This window comes from Sorex araneus, chromosome 1 (genome assembly GCF_027595985.1).
Source record: "Sorex araneus isolate mSorAra2 chromosome 1, mSorAra2.pri, whole genome shotgun sequence".
Lineage (NCBI taxonomy): Eukaryota > Metazoa > Chordata > Mammalia > Eulipotyphla > Soricidae > Sorex > Sorex araneus.
This window is the reverse complement of record NC_073302.1, coordinates 370691060-370700451: the sequence shown is the minus strand read 5'-3', so window position 1 is coordinate 370700451 and position 9392 is coordinate 370691060.

The window sequence follows — 9392 nt, the reverse complement described above, 5'->3', positions numbered from 1 at the left end:
ATTTAAAAACAATTTGAGGGCCTGGAAAGATAGTATAGCAGGCAAGGCATTCTGTCTTGCATATGGCTAACCTGGGCTCAATCCCTGGTGTCCCATCTGGTCCCCCAGCATCACCAGGAGTAATCCCTGAGTGCAGAGCCAGCAATAAGCTCTGAACACTTCTGGATGTGGCCTCCAAAAAAAAAAAAATTGAAAAAGCCCACAGTGACACTTGAATTGAGAATTCTACCACTCACATAGAATAATGTGTTAGTATCTACATACTAATGCTATCTCCTCCAAAATTTTTCAGTATCATGTCATAAAATTATATAAATTCATAACAGATTACATTTTATGTAATGACTTATGCTTCTATTGACATTCTTTTTCGAGATTAGATGTTTGTGGCATTTGAACATTTGATATAAATTAACCAAGAAACATAAGACATTTTAAGCTATATGTCTGTATTATTTGCTATGTCAGTAACCTATAACATTCATCTTGGAATTATGTGCTACCAGAGCTATAAAATAAAGTAGGCTACCAAGAAACTCATGCATTTATTTCATATCAAAATGATCATAGATAAATGTATAATATTTTACAAAATCTAGCTATGAATGCTCTTATTTTATTATAATTGTTATAATCTTAGCTTTGAAAGTTTATACTTGAGATAAATTATTTTCAACTCATATTATTTGTATCTGTGTGATATAGACAATGTATATCAACTAAATCACACTTCTCTTTCCCTGTGGACACAAGAAGTCCCTAAAGCACATTTTGAAACTTCCTTTGAAAATGGATATGAGGGTACAAGTAATTAAGTTTCTAATTAAAGGTATGTGAAGATTTTCTAATCATGTATGTCTCATTTTTCTCTCTGAAAATAGGGCTATTGATAGTGTATAAGAGTCATGGGTCAGAGTTCTGATTTTAGAATAATTTGTTTCTCTCTTCTCATCGCTAAGCTGTTATAAACTAGTGAAACACTCCTCTTCTTACTCCCTTTCACACATTCCCTTTCTTTTCCTCTTTCATAACTTCCTCTTTTATTTTCTCTATTATTCATGAGAAACTTTGTAATGTGTTTCCATGGAAACAGGTATTTAAGTACTGTCAGAGCCAGAGAAAGAGAGAATAACTTCATCTTTGGTATCCAACACTTTGAATTTGTACATATCTTTATTCACTTTGTGTTTACTATTTTCCTGTTCTCTATTAATTTCACTCTGTACCCTACTTTTAAATCATAGAGGTTCTCATTATTGATCATTATTCCCTCTCAGAGACAAATAAAAATCATGTAGATCGATATTTACCTCAAAACATGGTATTTTCAAAACAAGATTTTATTTTCTGATGTTAAGTTTAAGTTTTTTTACATAGTTCTTAGTAAGAAATTAAATAAACTATAGTCATTTTAACAGCTTATATAATTTTTTGGACTCTTGGACTTGAACCTAAAGAAGAAAACTAACGATAGAATTCCAGTATGGTTATTGAGATGTTGAGGTGATAATTTACAGTATTTATTTACAATGAAATCCTTTTTACTTTTTACAAAATATATGATCAGCAGATAACATTATTTTGCTTTACACTACTGTTGCATTTCTGCTTCTTCTGAAACATTTCACAGTAATGTTTATCAACCATAAGCATACATCAAAGTTTCATGGGATTTATTAAAACCCAGATTTCTGCTCACCAACTCCACAAGTGCAAATTCAGTAATATAATAGTAAAATCCATTAATTTGTTTCTAAAATTAAGCTCTATCAATATCTTGATAAGGTAAGTAAAAGGCACATTTTGAGTACCGTGAACCTACAGAACAACTTGATACTCAGAGAAGTCATAAAAACGAGTATCTGAGGGGTCAGAGAGATAGCAGCGAGGTTAAGGCACATCCCTTGCATGTGGCCAACCCCAGCACATCCTCTGCTAATCACCCCCTTGGCAAAGCACCAGGGATGATCCTGGACAGAGCCAGTGAGCACTACCAGGATTGGTCCACCCCAAGGAAGAGGAGAGGAAGGGAGAGGAGGGGAGAAGAGGAGAGGGAAAATGAAGGGAGGAAGGGGAGGGGAAAGTTATTATAAAATGAAGGGAGGGAAGGGGAGGAGTAAGAAAGAAACATGAAAACCCTAAAATTCTGCCAAGGAACTGGGTACAGAACTGCAGTGCAGAGGTGGGGGGTGGAAGTCCTAAAACCAGTAGGGAAAGGATACTGGCACTCTGGAGGTAGGCTGGATATTCAAACTATGCCTAAAACATTACTACTATTGTAAATTACTATACCTCAGTTTTAAAGAGAACAAACATTTGGGGCTCTGGAAATATAGTACAGTAGCAAGGGCCTTTGCCTTGCATGTGACTAACCTGGGTTGGATCCCAGACACCAGGAATGATCCCTGACAGCAGAGCCAGGAGTAAATCCTGAGCACCATTGGCTGTGCCAGCCTCCTCCTGTGAGAAAAGAAAATTTAAAAAGAATAAACAATAAATATTTCATTGAGGTACAGACAGGGTAAAATACTATAGCATTTTTAAAACAAACATTTTTTTCTTAATTTTATTTTATTTTAAAATTGAGTTACCGTGAGAACAGTTACAGGGCTTTTAGGATCGAGTCTCAATCATACTATGCTCAAACACCCACCCCTTCACCAGAGCACATGTTCCACCACCAATAACCCCAGCATTCCCCTCCTCTGACTCCCCCTCTGCCTGTGTGGCAGATGATTTTCACTTTACTCTTTCCTTACTTTGATTACATCCAATTTTCGACAGCAAACTCACTATCATTATTTGGTGTTTTACCTCCAACAGTCAGACCTGTCGGAATGACATCATTAGATTGTGTTTTCTATTGTTGGTAACAAAGAGCATAAGATGTTGCATGGTCGCAAAGGAAGCCCAGATTTAGAATTCTGGTATTAAGTCTAGAAGTATTTCTGCCAGCAGCCGCTGCATTCTGAGATTGGTTTCTGTGGTGCTGGGATCATGGCTGTTCAAGAGTGGAGGAGCTGTTCATGGGCAACTGCTCGGGGTCTCATTTGGGCCGGAGGCAGGGCCAGTTCTGCCTCCCCGATCACAAGATTCCCCATGCATCCCGTACCATCACTGCAAACTCCTACCTCTCTGTCCAATTGATTCTGAACGGTGTCAGTCACCATGCTGTCGCAGGGGGGAAAAGGTCGAGGGACAGAAACCCTTTCCCTCCCAGGGCTACACAGGGCCATAGCTTAGTTCAGAGTCCAGGAGTATATCTGCCAGCAGCCACTGCATTCTGAGATTGGTTTCTGTGCCTCTGGGATAATGGATGCTCAGGAGTGGCAGAGCCATTCCAGAACATATATTTTGTATGTCAGGAAAGGTCGCACGGCAATTTGGAGATGTCCAGTCTGCATCCCAGAGCTGTGTTAGTAGAGGCTCAGTGTCACCGGGGCTCCATCTGGAGAAGGCGTGCTGGCTGTACCTTCCCTGTCTGGCACCCCGGTGTTGCCCCGGTCTGGGGTCCAGAGCCTAAAACAAACATTTTTAATCCTACACCTAGAAGGGAATTTGGGGAATAACAAGCCCAATACTATTATTATAAAGATGAGGGCACTAATACTTAGAAATAATATGTTATATCTGAGATTGAAATAATGACAAAATATAGTGTGTTTTGAAAGATGTCACAATATTTCCCAAGCCACTCTGTAATATAATTTTATTACTATTCCCCCAATGATGCTCCCTTTGAATCTGGTTTGATTATCAGACTTGTTCTGATGTGTAAAGTGCAATGGAAGCAAGACGGTTTAACTTCCACAATAGAGCCATAATGAATCTTCAGTGACTCCGATAATGTCCTGGCCAGCTGAAACTAGCAATTACTGCCATCCGTGTTAGTGGAGACACTTTGGATCTTTAGTTATTCCAGAGACCCAACAAACAACACTAGGGGAAAAAAAATGTAGAGTTCATGCTCAATTCGATCAGCTTAATCAATGTCTAAAAATATAGCAGTATTCCTACATTAGAAGAAAAAAAACACTAGAAACAGAAGAGATGTCCATTAACCACAGAATTACAAGAAATAATCATTCACATTTCAGGTCAAGGAGTTTATGAAGAATAAATAAGTTTAAAATGGGGCTCCAGACTCCTCATCCTTTAGTCCCTCAGTATTCTAAACTATCTTCTTATTCTTCTTCCTCTTATCTAATCAGCTCAAAAATTCACACTTTTTTCAAACATCTGCAATGCTATGAACTTATACATAATAATAAAAGCCAAGACATTCTTTCCTTTGGTTTTTTGACCCCACCCAACTATGCTCAGAGTTACTCCTAGTACTGCTCAGGAAACCAGCTAAGGAGCAGGGACTGTGCACAAGTCAGCAACGTGCAAGGCAAGCGCTCTGTACTCTCTCTCTGGCCCCTGGAAGCACAACTTTTATTCTCATGACTAAGAGTAGAACATTATCTGAACAAATAATTGTCATATGTTTTGACCAACATACCATATAATTAAGTAGTAAATAAGGTATGTGTTTGTGTTCATTTGTGAACTTACATGGTAGTTAGTGGAAAAATAACCATGGAAGGAACCAAAAGACTTTACAAAGAAACTGCTACCCGAACATTATCCAAAATTGCATACTAGATGGGTAAAGGCAAAATAAAGCGATAATAATTTATTATCATATCAGATTCGAAAATAGTGCTTTGGGTTACTTGTAGAATTTCTTCCAAAATTGCACATAATGGGTGATTACATAAATGTGAATATGCGCATAAGTTTACCTTGGTGTATTAGTAATAGTCATTTTAAATTAAAAGAATATTAAAAGAAATTGAGTGCATTTTACCCTCTCAGTTTTAATATCTCTGTCAACCAAATCTATTCAAAAAAATCTAATTTGCCGAGATGGGTAGATGTACAGTGCATAGAGTTCTTGCCTTACATGCTGCCAATGTGGGTTTGATCCTGGCCACCCTACATGGTCTCCAAGCACTGCCAGGAGCGATTCCTGAGCACAGAGCAAGGGGGAAGAACTGAACATACCCAGGTATGGCCCCAAAACTAACAAAAAAAATCCTATTTTCTAATAATGTTCACCTAGATCATAGGTGAAATGATAAGTGTAAATATTATGGAACACCTAATTCTTCCATTAACAAGAGTGGAAAAATAAAATCTGAAAGAATTCTTGGTTGTTTGGTGCTTGGTTCTAAAAAATTGCTATATGTATGCACATAAATATGTATATTTGCATATATGAACATATTACTACCCACATATAGCTTTAAAATTGATGGATAATCCAAAGCAATAAGCTTTAGTTATAATGTCTTATAAAGCTCCAGTCCCAGGACTTGCTTTGCTCAGAATATTACACTGCAATGAATGAAGTTGCTTAATCAATGAGCTGGTAACTTGGATCAATGCTTCTTTTACCATTAGCCAGATTGTGATCACTATATAAACTAAGTTCACAATTCAAATCCTCCACGAATGTATCATGTTGGAAGATCCCAAATCATATCTGCAACCTCAAAAACTATGTCAACATAGAAATGTTATTTTGTTTATTCTTCAACAAAAATATTCTTTTAATTTAAAATGACTATTATTATTACACCAAGGTAAACTTATGCACATGTTCACATTTATGTAATCACCAATTATGCGCAATTTTGGAAGAAATTCTACAAGTAACCCAAAGGCAATATGATTGAATCTGATATAATAATAAATTAATATCACTTTATTTTGTTTATTCTTGCCCGCTCGAGCAAATTGAAGATCAACGGGATGACAAGTGCTACAAGTGATTTTGTTTATTCTACTGTAATAATAAAAGTTGTGGATATAAGAATACATACTTAAGAACATAATTCAAAGAAAGTACCATAAAGACTTATTACAATTTTACAATTCAATGAAAAATAATGAAAGTGCATGCTCAAAAGGCACACTCTTCCACTCAATAGGAACATTAAAAGGGTCAGATTGTTTTGTTTATTATAAAACATGATTATATGTAAGAACCAGATCAAACTCCTAGAATCAAAAGAAACAAACTTATTAGTCAAATTTTAAAATATGAATGATTCTCAATAATAATTGTATAAGTACATGTTTTATTTCTTTAAAATGAATACCATGTTCCAATATTTCTTCCAATTTCTTTTCCTGTTATAAAATTTAAGTCCATTTTGATACATTTGCCAAAGAAATATTAAAATTCCTATTTAATTACATTTTTGCAAGCTACAGTTAAATAATAATTTACATTATAATTTATACTTGATTATAGCTTGCATTTTAATTTCTTGAAAATGTAAACTTATTCTTTAAAAATAAAATATTCTGGACATATAAATAGCAATATATATTTTCATTCTCTTACTACTTGTTTTGAACTAATTTCCTCATAATTTTCTGCTTTATTATGTTCATATTAAAACTTAAAACTTTGGGCTGGAGTGATAGTACAGCTAGTAGGGCATTTGCCTTGCATGCGCCCGACCCGGTTCGATCCCTGGCATCTCATATGGTCCCCCAAGCACCGCCAGGAGTAATTCCTGAGTGCTGGGTCAGGAGTAACCCCTGAGCATCACTAGGTGTGACCCAAAAAGCAAAAATAAAATAAAATAAAATAAAACTTAAAACTTAAGTAAATGCAAACAAAATAATTTCCATAAATACTCCTTAAATCATAAAAGTCAACTTTGCTTATTTAGTGCAAAATTCTGTGCAAAGTATACTGGCAAAGTTTTTATTCTGCTTTAAAAAAGTTAATGCTTTAAAACATAATTTATCTGAAAAATATGAAAAAGTATTTACGGGGGAAGAATAAGATATTTCCTAAATGTGAACCATTAAAAATAGTGAATTTTCTCGTGCTCTAATTTATTCCAACTAATTTCTTGATGTCTACGAATCTGATTAACTTTCAAATGTTCACCCAAAAAAAGTGAATAGTTAAAATTTTATCAAAAGATTGGCTGAGAGAAAAGAAACCTCTATGGTTCAATGAAAAGTCAGATGTTATTAATGAGCATGGACTGCAGCTGTAACACATGAATCATTATAAAGAGCTGAAAGTCTCACTGTTCAGTGCACAAAACTATTAGTCTAATTCAGCTTCAGTTAAGTGGTAGAGAGCTGGCAATGGACCAGCAGGATAGCTGGATGTAGTTAGAGTGACAAATTGAATTTTTCATTTATAAAGCATAAGCAGCTAAGGCTCATTTACACAAGGGCAAGCTAATCATACTAATTATAAAGACTAAAGACATAGGACTAGAAAGATCTAGAAAAAAGTTTATAGCACTTTATACTGTCATCAAAAAAAGAGATTCAAAAAGAGACATTAAAACCCTGCAATAATGTGTGGATTTTTCACATAAATGGTATGTAGAAAGTTTCAGTTTCATATACTCAACCCAAATATAATATATCAGATAACCATTATATTCATATTTGTGTTGGGTATATGAAATTTCTGAATTTTTCTGAGTATAGTATATCCTGAGGATCAATAATGATCTTATTCATCTAACAAGAAATAAACTGAATTTATGACATTATAACTTAGATTGTATAATTCCACTTCAATTTTATAGTTTTTCTTAATATACTTATTAAAGTACTTATAAAGATAATAACTAAATTAAAGCATCCACAGCCTTGTCACAATTCAAACATAACCACTGTTTAAGATTTTAAAATACTCCTTTCTGCATTTTAAAAATAAACTTGTAATTATATGTGTGTACTTGTGTTTTTAATTTAGGGTCCTGATGTTCTACTTATGTTTATAAGAATTTTATCCCACGTTATTTCTTAGGTTTCAAACCATTATATCTTTTTTTAAATCTCTCTCTTATTTTTTAAAGCACCATGATTTACAATACTATTAAAGATAGAATTTCATGCATAAAACAAACATTTCAGCACCACACCTTCCAGCAGTATCTCAATCCATTATATCTTAAGAGGTACCATCAACCCCAGCTAAATTTTTCTTTTTAATTTTTAATATTAGAACAGTCATGCAATGATCATATCCAGTCATAAATTTTTCTAGTTTTCACATCTCAGGTAGTCAAAGTATCACAAATTTTACACTGATTATCTTTGATAGTCTTGGTAAATTTTATCGACTTTATTTCAATGAAATTAAATTCTCACTAGAACATATGGGAACTATTCCTTAGATTCTCTGTCACTGTCATCCTGTTGTTCAATTGATTTGCTCAAGTGGACACCAATAACTTCTCCATTGTGAGACTTGTTACGACTTGTTACTGTTTTTGGCATATCAAATACGCCACAGTAGCTTGCCAGGCTCTGCCATGCAGGCGGGATACTCTGTAGCTTGCTGGGCTCTCAAAGAGGGATGGAGGAATCGAACCCGGGTCAGCCACATGCAACGCAAACACCCTACCTGCTATGCTATTGCTTCAGTCCTTCTTTGCAGGAGTGGGGATTAAATCCAAAACTCACACAAGCATGGTATGCACCTTGCCACTGAGCCACACTACTGCCCCCTGTTTTACAACTTTAAAAGCACCTTCACAGCTGCTTCCTGGTCTCTGTCAGTGCCCTGCATTGGGCCTGGACTTAGAGCAGGGCAAGCCTCCCCCACGAATAGTTTCCTGACTCTGCAGAGGGACCTAGGAGGAACGGGCCTTGTTGCCATTTCTGGAAGAATCACCAGGTCTGTATGGATAGTGTCTCTCCTTGCTGGTAAGGATGTGGGTTCAAATCCTGGTCTGTGCCACCCTCTCTGAGCCTCACCAGTCTGCCCTGCAGGGCCCGAGATTATCAATGACAGCCACTCACCGCAACCCTAGATTTCCCTTTAAGAGACACCCAGGACCAGCTCCTTCTTTAGATTATCACTAGTATTTCATGTTTTGGGTTGCTGATAATTTGAGTGGTTAAAAAATCTCTCACTTCAATTTGATATTGGAAAGGTTTTGTCTTGGTTTGGTGTTTTTATACTCACCTGGAAATACTCAGGGCTTACTCTTAGCCCTGCACCCAAGGGTCACTCCTGGAGAGGTGGGGAGTATTGGAGACCCAAGCCGGATCATCCAGTTGTAAGGCTAGTGTCCTACTCACTGTACTATTCTCTCCAACCCCTCAATTCTTAATTGGTTTGTTTTGTTTTGTTTAAGGGGGCACACCCAGAAATCCTCAGGCTCTGCACTCAGGAATCACTCCTGGTGGTGCTCAGGGTTGCATATGAGATATAAGGAATGGAACCTGGGTTGGCCACCTGCAAGGCAAGCACTCCACTCGCTGTACTCTCTCCCCATCTCCTCAATCTTTAATTTTTAATCTTTAAAATTAAATATGTGTTATTCTCACTGACTTCTATCAGAAAGATAGAT